This window comes from Procambarus clarkii, chromosome 42 (genome assembly GCF_040958095.1).
Source record: "Procambarus clarkii isolate CNS0578487 chromosome 42, FALCON_Pclarkii_2.0, whole genome shotgun sequence".
Classification (NCBI taxonomy): Eukaryota; Metazoa; Arthropoda; class Malacostraca; order Decapoda; family Cambaridae; genus Procambarus; species Procambarus clarkii.
This window is the reverse complement of record NC_091191.1, coordinates 24,090,683-24,102,913: the sequence shown is the minus strand read 5'-3', so window position 1 is coordinate 24,102,913 and position 12,231 is coordinate 24,090,683. Positions and strand designations below refer to the sequence as shown.

The window sequence follows — 12,231 nt, the reverse complement described above, 5'->3', positions numbered from 1 at the left end:
GCAATTGGGACTGGTATTAATGCTGCGTGAGTGGAGAAGGGATGTGGCTCTTGTGCAGGAAGTGGGGTTGTTGCATGTGTTGGTTGAAGGTTTTACAGTGAGGTTGTTGCATGTGTTGGTTGAAGGTTTTACAGTAAGGTTGTTGCATGTGTTGGTTGAAGGTTTTACAGTTAGGTTGTTGCATGTGTTGGTTGAAGGTTTTACAGTGAGGTTGTTGCATGTGTTGGTTGAAGGTTTTACAGTGAGGTTGTTGCATGTGTTGGTTGAAGGTTTTACAGTTAGGTTGTTGCATGTGTTGGTTGAAGGTTTTACAGTGAGGTTGTTGCATGTGTTGGTTGAAGGTTTTACGGTGGGGTTGTTGCATGTGTTGGTTGAAGGTTTTACGGTGGTGTTGAACCCATCGCGTGGTTTGCATGGGAGTACACTGATCCTGCTAATCTAAGCTGGCCCCGATTTCCATGTTTCACACGGATACGGATGAGGATGGTCGGGCGCTGTTTGTTCAGGTCTCCTCTTTGGGCTCTGAGTTCTCTCTCTTGAACGTGTATGCACAGTCTGGAGCAGCACGGAGTCGGGATCAGGAGGCATTTTTTTCCCGTGATGTGCTGCATTTTTTGCTTCACGATATATATATATATATATATATATATATATATATATATATATATATATATATATATATATATATATATATATATTTATATATATATATGTATATATATATATATATATATATATATATATATATATATATATATATATATATATATATAGATATATATATATATTTATATATATATATGTATATATATATATATATATATATATATATATATATATATATATTTATATATATATATATATATATATTGTGACGATAATCTCCTTCAAGAGAGATTGAGCCTGCTCTTCCCTCCAGACTACGTCCCAGTAACAACTAATATAGAAGATATATCCAACAAGTACAACAAGTTTTGCCAGAGAGCAAAACGTATCCAGCACCAGCACACCTGCTCGCCTCCGCCACCGTTAAACCGGCAAACTGCTTGTCCATCGCCTGCCCATCGCTGATTGGCTGGTGCCCGTCGCACCTGCTCCACCACCTGCCACACGAGCTGATGTCTGGGCCACCGCGACCTAGGGAAGGCAGAATATATCGTGCTCCACACAAGTTAACACGTCTCATTGGTAGACTAAGCCTTGGCTTACGTGTACTAAGGGAGGTGGCAGCTTGAAGCCAATATTCCTGCACTAATATAATTTACTTTGCTATTATTCACTTGTCTTAACGTAACTTTTCATTTGCCAGTGATTATTCTTATTATTTTGTTTGTTGATTTATCTGTTACAAGTTTTATGCCCAATTTTATTCATGTCTTGCTTTTCTAACACAATTAAAATTTCATTGTTAAATTTACTTGTGTTTTGTGTGTCTTCCCATTACCTTACCACAGACGAAAGTTTCAGCTTTTTTCTTTTTTTTTCTTTATGTGACGAGGCCATACCCCTAGCTTTTGAAACAGCCGAACACCAACGCGTTACCGTCACAATATATATATATATATACATATATATATATATATATATATTAGTATATTTTGGTAGCAGTCTTTCCTGTAGACATATTTTATTAAATATGACCGAAAAAGTAAGATTAATAATTCTAACACGAATTTTCTCAATCTTTCGTACATTATGCTTCACTGTTGGAGGTAAATCAAAAATCACTTCTCCAAAATTCATTTTTATTTCTAGTCTGACGCGACACGGGCGCGTTTCGTAAAACTTATTACATTTTCAAAGACTTCACAAATACACAACTGATTAGAACTTGCGTTTCCCTGATTTTATATCTACATTTGAGTGAGGTGGGAAGGGTGATGTGGCATTACATTTGAGTAAGGTGGGAAGGATGATGTGGCATTAGAGGATATTAATAGGGTATTAAAAGTATCAACACAAGACAGAACACGAAACAATGGATATTGAATAGAAGTGTTTGTAGAAAGCCTATTGGTCCATATTTCTTGATGCTTCTATATTGGAGCGGAGTCTTGAGGTGGGTAGAATATAGTTGTGCAATAATTGGCTGTTGATTGCTGGTGTTGACTTCTTGATGTGTAGTGCCTCGCAAACGTCGAGCCGCCTGCTATCGCTGTATCTATCGATGATTTCTGTGTTGTTTACTAGGATTTCTCTGGCGATGGTTTGGTTATGGGAAGAGATTATATGTTCCTTAATGGAGCCCTGTTGTTTATGCATCGTTAAACGCCTAGAAAGAGATGTTGTTGTCTTGCCTATATACTGGGTTTTTTGGAGCTTACAGTCCCCAAGTGGGCATTTGAAGGCATAGACGACGTTAGTCTCTTTTAAAGCGTTCTGTTTCGTGTCTGGAGAGTTTCTCATGAGTAGGCTGGCCGTTTTTCTGGTTTTATAGTAAATCGTCAGTTGTATCCTCTGATTTTTGTCTGTAGGGATAACGTTTCTATTAACAATATCTTTCAGGACCCTTTCCTCTGTTTTATGAGCTGTGGAAAAGAAGTTCCTGTAAAATAGTCTAATAGGGGGTATAGGTGTTGTGTTAGTTGTCTCTTCGGAGGTTGCATGGCTTTTCACTTTCCTTCTTATGATGTCTTCGATGAAACCATTGGAGAAGCCGTTATTGACTAGAACCTGCCTTACCCTACAGAGTTCTTCGTCGACTTGCTTCCATTCTGAGCTGTGGCTGAGAGCACGGTCGACGTATGCGTTAACAACACTCCTCTTGTACCTGTCAGGGCAGTCGCTGTTGGCATTTAGGCACATTCCTATGTTTGTTTCCTTTGTGTAGACTGCAGTGTGGAAACCTCCGCCCTTTTCCATGACTGTTACATCTAGAAAAGGCAGCTTCCCATCCTTTTCCGTCTCGTAAGTGAAACGCAGCACGGAACTCTGCTCAAATGCCTCCTTCAGCTCCTGCAGATGTCTGACATCAGGTACCTGTGTAAAAATGTCGTCAACATACCTGCAGTATATGGCCGGTTTCAAGTTCATGTCGACTAAGACTTTTTGCTCGATGGTACCCATGTAGAAGTTTGCAAACAGGACACCTAGGGGAGAACCCATAGCGACCCCATCTACTTGCTTATACATGTGCCCATCCGGGCTCAAGAAGGGTGCCTCTTTAGTACAAGCTTGGAGTAGTTTCCTCAGAATACTTTCTGGCATGTCAAGAGGAGTACAGGCTGGATCACGATACACTCTGTCGGCTATCATTTATCGGAAAAGGATGGGAAGCTGCCTTTTCTAGATGTAACAGTCATGGAAAAGGGCGGAGGTTTCCACACTGCAGTCTACACAAAGGAAACAAACATAGGAATGTGCCTAAATGCCAACAGCGACTGCCCTGACAGGTACAAGAGGAGTGTTGTTAACGCATACGTCGACCGTGCTCTCAGCCACAGCTCAGAATGGAAGCAAGTCGACGAAGAACTCTGTAGGGTAAGGCAGGTTCTAGTCAATAACGGCTTCTCCAATGGTTTCATCGAAGACATCATAAGAAGGAAAGTGAAAAGCCATGCAACCTCCGAAGAGACAACTAACACAACACCTATACCCCCTATTAGACTATTTTACAGGAACTTCTTTTCCACAGCTCATAAAACAGAGGAAAGGGTCCTGAAAGATATTGTTAATAGAAACGTTATCCCTACAGACAAAAATCAGAGGATACAACTGACGATTTACTATAAAACCAGAAAAACGGCCAGCCTACTCATGAGAAACTCTCCAGACACGAAACAGAACGCTTTAAAAGAGACTAACGTCGTCTATGCCTTCAAATGCCCACTTGGGGACTGTAAGCTCCAAAAAACCCAGTATATAGGCAAGACAACAACATCTCTTTCTAGGCGTTTAACGATGCATAAACAACAGGGCTCCATTAAGGAACATATAATCTCTTCCCATAACCAAACCATCGCCAGAGAAATCCTAGTAAACAACACAGAAATCATCGATAGATACAGCGATAGCAGGCGGCTCGACGTTTGCGAGGCACTACACATCAAGAAGTCAACACCAGCAATCAACAGCCAATTATTGCACAATTATATTCTACCCACCTCAAGACTCCGCTCCAATATAGAAGCATCAAGAAATATGGACCAATAGGCTTTCTACAAACACTTCTATTCAATATCCATTGTTCCGTGTTCTGTCTTGTGTTGATACTTTTAATACCCTATTAATATCCTCTAATGCCACATCATCCTTCCCACCTTACTCAAATGTAATGCCACATCACCCTTCCCACCTCACTCAAATGTAGATATAAAATCAGGGAAACGCAAGTTCTAATCAGTTGTGTATTTGTGAAGTCTTTGAAAATGTAATAAGTTTTACGAAACGCGCCCGTGTCGCGTCAGACTAGAAATAAAAATGAATTTTGGAGAAGTGATTTTTGATTTACCTCCAACAGTGAAGCATAATGTACGAAAGATTGAGAAAATTCGTGTTAGAATTATTAATCTTACTTTTTCGGTCATATTTAATAAAATATATATATATATATATATATATATATATATATATATATATATATATATATATATATATATATATATATATGTCGTACCTAGTAGCCAGAACGCACTTCTCAGCCTACTATGCAAGGCCTGATTTGCCTAATAAGCCAAGTTTTCCTGAATTAATATATTTTCTCTAATTATTTTCTTACGAAGTGATAAAGCTACCCATTTCATTATGTATGAGATCAATTTTTTTTATTGGAGATAAAATTAAGGTAGATATATGACCGAACCTAACCAACCCTACCTAACCTAACCTAACCTATCTTTATAGATTAGGTTAGGTTAGGTAGCCGAAAAAGTTAGGTTAGGTTAGGTTAGGTAGGTTAGGTAGTCGAAAAAACATTAATTCATGAAAACTTGGCTTATTAGGCAAATCGGGCCTTGCATAGTAGGCTGAGAAGTGCGTTCTGGCTATTAGGTACGGCATATATATATATATATATATATATATATATATATATATATATATATATATATATATATATATATATATATATATATATATATATATATATATATATATGTCGTACCTAGTAGCCAGAACTCACTTCTCAGCCTACTATGCAAGGCCCGATTTGCCTAATAAGCCAAGTTTTCATGAATTAATTGCTTTTCGACTACCTAACCTACCTAACCTAACTTTTTCGGCTACCTAACCTAACCTAACCTGTAAAGATAGGTTAGGTTAGGTTAGGTAGGGTTGGTTAGGTTTGGTCATATATCTACGTTAATTTAAACTCCAATAAAAAAAAATTGACCTCATACATAATGAAATGGGTAGATTTATCATTTCATAAGAACAAAATTAGAGAAAATATATTAATTCAGGAAAACTTGGCTTATTAGGCAAATCGGGCCTTGCATAGTAGGCCGATAAGTGCGTTCTGGCTACTAGGTACGACATATATATATATATATGTCGTACCTAGTAGCCAGAACGCACTTCTCAGCCTACTATGCAAGGCCCGATTTGCCTAATAAGCCAAGTTTTCCTGAATAAATATATTTTCTCTAATTTTTTTCTTATGAAATGCTAAAGCTACCCATTTCATTATGCATGAGGTCAATTTTTTTTATTGGAGTTAAAATTAACGTAGATATTTGACCGAACCTAACCAACCCTACCTAACCTATCTTTATAGGTTAGGTTAGGTTAGGTAGCCGAAAAAGTTAGGTTAGGTTAGGTTAGGTAGGTTAGGTAGTCGAAAAATCATTAATTCATGAAAAATTGGCTTATTAGGCAAATCGGGCCTTGCATAGTAGGCTGAGAAGTGCGTTCTGGCTACTAGGTACGACATATGTCTATATATATATATATATATATATATATATATATATATATATATATATATATATATATGCGAACAAGCCTGAATGGTCCCCAGGACTATATGCAACTGAAAACTCACACCTCAGAAGTGACTCGAACTCCATACTGCCAGGAGCAATGCAACTGGTATATACAGGACGCCTTAATCTACTTGACCATCATGACCAGACATAAGGAAGTGATAGCCGAAGCTATTTGAACCACTTCCCCTGCCGGCACTCGGATGGTAATCTTGGGCATAGCATTTTATCAAATCAATTCATACTTTGGGGCACACGTGAGGAACACAAATGCGAACAAGCCTGAATGGTCCCCAGGACTATATGTGACTGAAAACTCACACCCCAGAAGTGACTCAAACCCATACTGCCAGGAGCAATGCAACTGGTATGTACAGGACGCCTTAATCCACTTGACCATCACGACCGGACATAAGGAAGTGATAGCCGAAGCTATTTGAACCACTTCCTCGCCAGCACTCGGATGGTAATCTTGGGCATAGCATTTTATCAAGTCACCTCATTAAAGTCACCTTACGAAGGACCATTTAAAGTGGTTTCTCGAACACCGAAGTTCTTCACCATTGAACGCCGAGGACAGCTTGTAAAATCTCCATCGATCGCCTTAAACCAGCACACTGATGCTGCCCCAGACATCCCTCCAGAGACACATCCGCCGACACCGCCGTTCACTTTTCTACGGCGGCTATCGGGAGTTACCAGCAACACCACCACCTACGAACGATCCTGTACGACCTCCAACCCTACATCTCCAGTAACCAGCTGCACCACCACCTGATCCTACGACGACGGACGATCCAGTGCGACCTCCTACCCTACGACCCCAGTTAGATGACATCAGCGAAGAAGAGGTAGTTAACTTTGATGGTTATACAACGTGGGTTGTATAACCCGCGTTGTATAATCGTATACAACGAGGGTTATATATATTGAGGGTTAATAATATACTCGCTCCAAATGCATTGTTAATATTCCTGTCAACCTTTGGAGATGAATGAGGTGAGGTGTTGCCCGAGCAACCCGGTGAGGTGTTGCCCGAGCAACCCGGTGAGGTGTTGCCCGAGCAACCCGGTGAGGTGTTGCCCGAGCAACCCGGTGAGGTGTTGCCCGAGCAACCCGGTGAGGTGTTGCCCGAGCAACCCGGTGAGGTGTTGCCCGAGCAACCCGGTGAGGTGTTGCCCGAGCAACCCGGTGAGGTGTTGCCCGAGCAACCCGGTGAGGTGTTGCCCGAGCAACCCGGTGAGGTGTTGCCCGAGCAACCCGGTGAGGTGTTGCCCGAGCATATAAGAAGCAGAATAGCAAATATTTACCACCATTTTGTATCTTGGAGCAGTCGCTAAAGGCAAAGGACTCAACATAACTTTAAACTGGATCCCATCCCATATTGGAATCCCATTAAATGAAAAAGCTGATGAAATTGCTAAATTGGCAACTCGTCATCCAGTGATACATAAAACAATTCAACCCAGCCTAGAGAACATAAAAAACATCATCACCAAAAAACTCTCACATCTCAACAAAGCCGACCTGCACCAGAGAATAGCTGAAGGTTCGCCATCTGCAACATGGTATCTTCAGGCAACCAAATTAGAAAGGTTAAATATCCCAAAAGGAATCCACAGGGAAATAGCAGTTAGGTTATATAGACTACGTCTAGGTTACAGATGCAACTGGGAGATTGGTGAACCCCGACAGAGAGAGTGCATCTTCTGCCAAACTGTCACAGAAAAGCCATTACTTCACTATCTTCTGGAATGTGAAGCAACCAATGACCTTAGAAGAGCTTTAAGAGTTCCTGAATCATGCAGTGGCCACCCTGAAGCCATCAACACAGCCACTCTCCTGGTCAACAAAGGTGTCCAGCAGCTGGACACCCTCATAAAGACTGTGAAGCAGTATCCTCCCCCGCGATAACAGCTTGATGGTTAAATGCAACCTCAGAATCCTGAGAAAAAAAAATTGTACCACTTACGGGCTATTCATGCCCGTGCCACCTCTTGGGTGGCTTAATCTTTATCAATCAAAATATTAACCAGTCTACTTTCAAGTGTGGTCTAGAGCAGACACTTGCGAGATACTGTACCGACGCTCAGTGCGCTCAATTCACACCAAAGTACCACCTGCGAACCACCTGCAAATCATTTAACCTAAATGACGTTAGATGGAAATTAATATTCGTAATGGAAATTCAGTTCATTACTTTATTTACTGGAACAGCTGATCGCAGCTGTATAAAAAATAACCACATTAAATAGCTATATAATTTATTAAATAGAAATAAATCTATTACCAATCGATATTCCTTAATAAATACTACAAGGTTGGATTGAATTTAATTCAATTTATAAATATGTGGAATTTATTCTCCTGGGCTGGGTAGCTGACGTAATCGCAGCCATAATTTCTAGGAAGAATCTGCCGTTATTACCCTTTAGTTAAATAAATTAATAATTGCTACACTACGGGTTAGTAGTATTAGTAAATTATATTCCTTAGTACAATAAATTCATAATATTGCACTAGGGTTTGGTATTTGGGTGTTGGAAATTTCCAACAACTGTCCTCACAGCCACCGAACCTATCATCTGGTGACACATATAAACAACTAGGAAACCTGGACTCTCACAGTCCGGCAGTGGTCCAGTCTGACACCACACACCACAAGCAGCAGTGTGGTCACAATACGACCCAAACGTCTTAAGGTCAGAGCTACTCCACTTGACGGTCATGCTATCGGGAGAAGCAATATTTTAAAGATCCTGAAGGACGTTACTGGCCTCGAACCCGCTGACATTAGTCAGGAAGGTGAAGATATCGTGCTCTTCTTTTCATGTGAAGAGGAGCTAGAAAAACTCCTGACTAACGATGCCATTCTTCGTAGAGAGCACCACCTACATCCTCACTTCCCACGTCAGTTCCTGGCCGGAAGAACTGTTTTTATCAGCAGGACCAGCCAGTGGATCGCTGACCGACCTCAACATCATATCAAGGACAATATCGAGGACGAAAATCCAAACCTGGCTGTATTCAAACTAGAGTTCTCCAACACCAACAAAACATCAATGAAGATTACGTTCACCACCATAGCTGCGGCCACCCAGGCTGCCACACAAGGATTCTACTGCTTTGGCTTAAAAATTCCACCCCACCAAATAAAAAAGGAACAATACCATGAGATCCAGCAGTGCTTTAAGTGCTACGAGCTCTCCCACCCGACCAACAAGTGTCAGCACCCTGTCCAGAGGTGCAGCCTGTGCGCACTGGACCATCACTACTCCATATGCAAGGCAACAGTCCATTGCTGCTTGCTCTGTGATGACAATCACCCTGCAATTTCCTAACGCTGCCCTCGCAGATAGGAAAGCATCAAGGCCCAGGTTGAAGCCAAGAGAAACAACCCTTCTACCTCCTTAACCAGAGCCCCAAGCGTTCAACCCACCACCTTAGCTCCCACTAGTCGACCAGAAGCCTTTCCAGTCTTACCAACATGTGGCTCCTCCCAGCAGGCGACACAGCCTTCTCATTGGCAGACTCCTTTACAGCCCCCTGCATTACGTGCAGGCATTATCTCTGGTCTTATTAGACTTGCGGAAAGGCTAGCAGGACCAGACAACCAGCGCTTTGTCAGTGAACTAAACGCATTATACATAGACAATGGCCTGGCCCCCATCATAGCCACTAGCGTAAATCTCACTGCCTCCTCTACCACTCCGGAGACTACCACCAGGACAACCATGTGGTCAACTTCAACACCGACTCCAGAACCGCCCATGACCCGGGCGACACAAACAGAGGTAATTCCTTCTCCAGCTCCTAACACTCCTACCATCACTATCTCAGCAGCCGCGCTAGCAGACGTGCTGTCTACAAACGATAACAGCATCACAAGCGCTCCTGAAATAGTTACAACCACCAATCAACGACACCTAAGCCTACCTAAGGCTGCGAGGCGAAAGACAAAAACGCCCACTACGGAGGTTACGGACTCCTCAGACGAGGAAATCACAGAAGGATCTCCACTGCCGCATCATAAATACGACACCTACACGGTTTAAGACTTCCTCATGTAGGCCACGTCGCCAAACTCCAACGACAGCACTGCTCAACCAAAGTCGCAGGCAAAGAAAAAACGGAAAATCTAGAGGTCCACACTAATCCCACCAGCTCCATAACTGGTATAGCCAGCCCCCCAGGCTGAAAACCATCATGAAGACCCCGATCCATCGCCAGATCTCTAGTATCACCCACTGATACAGATAATGGTTCCAAAGAGCCTCCACTTACGGGCTCACCATAGCCCGTGCTACTGGAACTTATTGTTCTGAGTATCGAATCTTAAACAACAACAACAACCTGGACTCTCTCATAAAACAGCACCATAGGCTGCCTGAGCACTCTAACTTATCTTGCAAACCTGTTAAGATAAAACTATCGCTTATCTGATTGCACGGCCGAAGAAAAACCCTCAGTAAGCAAGGTCTGGTCGTCAGCGTTCCACCTCCCCTTAAATCAAAGATTGTGTTCACCACTCTTGTGTCATCATAAGAACATAAGAACATAAGAACAAAGGCAACTGCAGAAGGCCTGTTGGCCCATACGAGGCAGCTCCTATTCTATAACCACCCAATCCCACTCATATACTTGTCCAACCCGTGCTTGAAACAATCGAGGGACCCCACCTCCACAATGCTACGCGGCAATTGGTTCCACAAATCAACAACCCTGTTACTGAACCAGTATTTACCCAAGTCTTTCCTAAATCTAAACATATCCAATTTATATCCATTGTTTCGTGTTCTGTCCTGTGTTGATACTTTTAATACCCTATTAATATCCCCCCGGTTATGTCCATTCATCCACTTGTAAACCTCTATCATGTCACCCCTAACTCTTCGCCTTTCCAGTGAATGCAACTTAAGCTTTGTTAATCTTTCTTCATATGAAAGATTTCTAATTTGGGGAATTAACTTAGTCATCCTACGCTGGACACGTTCAAGTGAATTTATATCCATTCTATAATATGGCGACCAAAACTGAACTGCATAATCTAAATGGGGCCTAACTAGAGCAAGATATAGCTTGAGAACCACACCAGGTGTCTTGTTACTAACGCTGCGATTAATAAATCCAAGTGTCCGATTTGCCTTATTACGAACATTTATGCATTGATCCTTTTGTTTTAAATTCTTACTAATCATAACTCCCAGATCCCTTTCGCAATCCGACTTCGCAATCACAACACCATCTAGCTCGTATCTTGTAACTCTATCATCATTACCTAACCTCAGAACTTTACATTTATCAGCATTAAACTGCATCTGCCAATCCTTTGACCATTTCAAAACCCTATCTAGATCAACTTGAAGTGATAGTGAGTCCTCCTCCGAATTAATTTCCCTACCGATTTTCGTATCATCGGCAAATTTGCAAATGTTGCTACTCAAACCTGAATCTAAATCATTTATATATATTATAAACAACAGAGGTCCCAGGACAGAGCCTTGAGGCACTCCACTTACAACATTTTCCCACTCTGACTTTATTCCATTTATACTAACTCTCTGTTTCCTTTGGTATAGCCATGTCCTAATCCAGCTTAATATAGCACCCCCAATACCATGAGACTCTATCTTTTTAATCAGTCTTTCATGTGGCACTGTATCAAAAGCTTTGCTAAAGTCAAGGTATACAACATCGCAATCCTTACCACTATCAACTGCCTCAACAATGCTAGAATAAAAAGATAACAAATTTGTTAAACATGAACGGCCATTTATAAAACCATGTTGCGACTCAATTATTAATTTATGTTTTTCAAGATGAAGACGAATTTTATTTGCTATTATAGATTCGAGTAACTTTCCCACAATAGACGTTAGGCTAATTGGTCGATAGTTAGACGCAAGTGATCTATCTCCTTTCTTAAAAACTGGTATCACATTAGCAACTTTCCAAAACTCTGGCACTCTGCCTGACTCTATTGATTTATTAAATATGGTTGACAGTGGGTCACAAAGCTCCTCTTTGCATTCTTTAAGCACCCTAGCAAACACTTCATCCGGCCCTGGGGATTTGTTTGGTTTGAGTTTTACTATTTGTTTAAGAACATCCTCCCTGGTAACTGCTAAACTCGTCAACCTGTCCTCGTCCCCACCCACATAGACTTGTTCGGCTGAAGGCATATTGTTAAGTTCCTCTTTAGTAAATACAGATACAAAATATTTATTAAAAATACTACTCATCTCTTCATCACTATCTGTTATTTGACCTGTCACAGTTTTTAATGGACCTATCCTTTCCCTAGTCTTAG

The 12,231-nt window shown here is 41.2% G+C and overlaps 1 protein-coding gene across 3 annotated transcripts in view; it reads right to left on the bottom strand.

The window, feature by feature from the left end:
* LOC123770237 (cytochrome P450 2L1) overlaps window positions 1-12,231 on the bottom strand; it is a 51,954-nt gene that overhangs the window by 25,426 nt on the left and 14,297 nt on the right. The window contains exon 1 of one of the 3 annotated variants that reach the window (XM_069339949.1): window positions 1,011-1,034. The exons of the other annotated variants lie outside the window; for them this stretch is intronic. The gene's annotated coding sequence lies outside the window, so the exon portion shown is untranslated. Of the gene's footprint in view, window positions 1-1,010; window positions 1,035-12,231 lie in introns of those variants that run through there. 3 annotated transcript variants of the gene reach the window in all.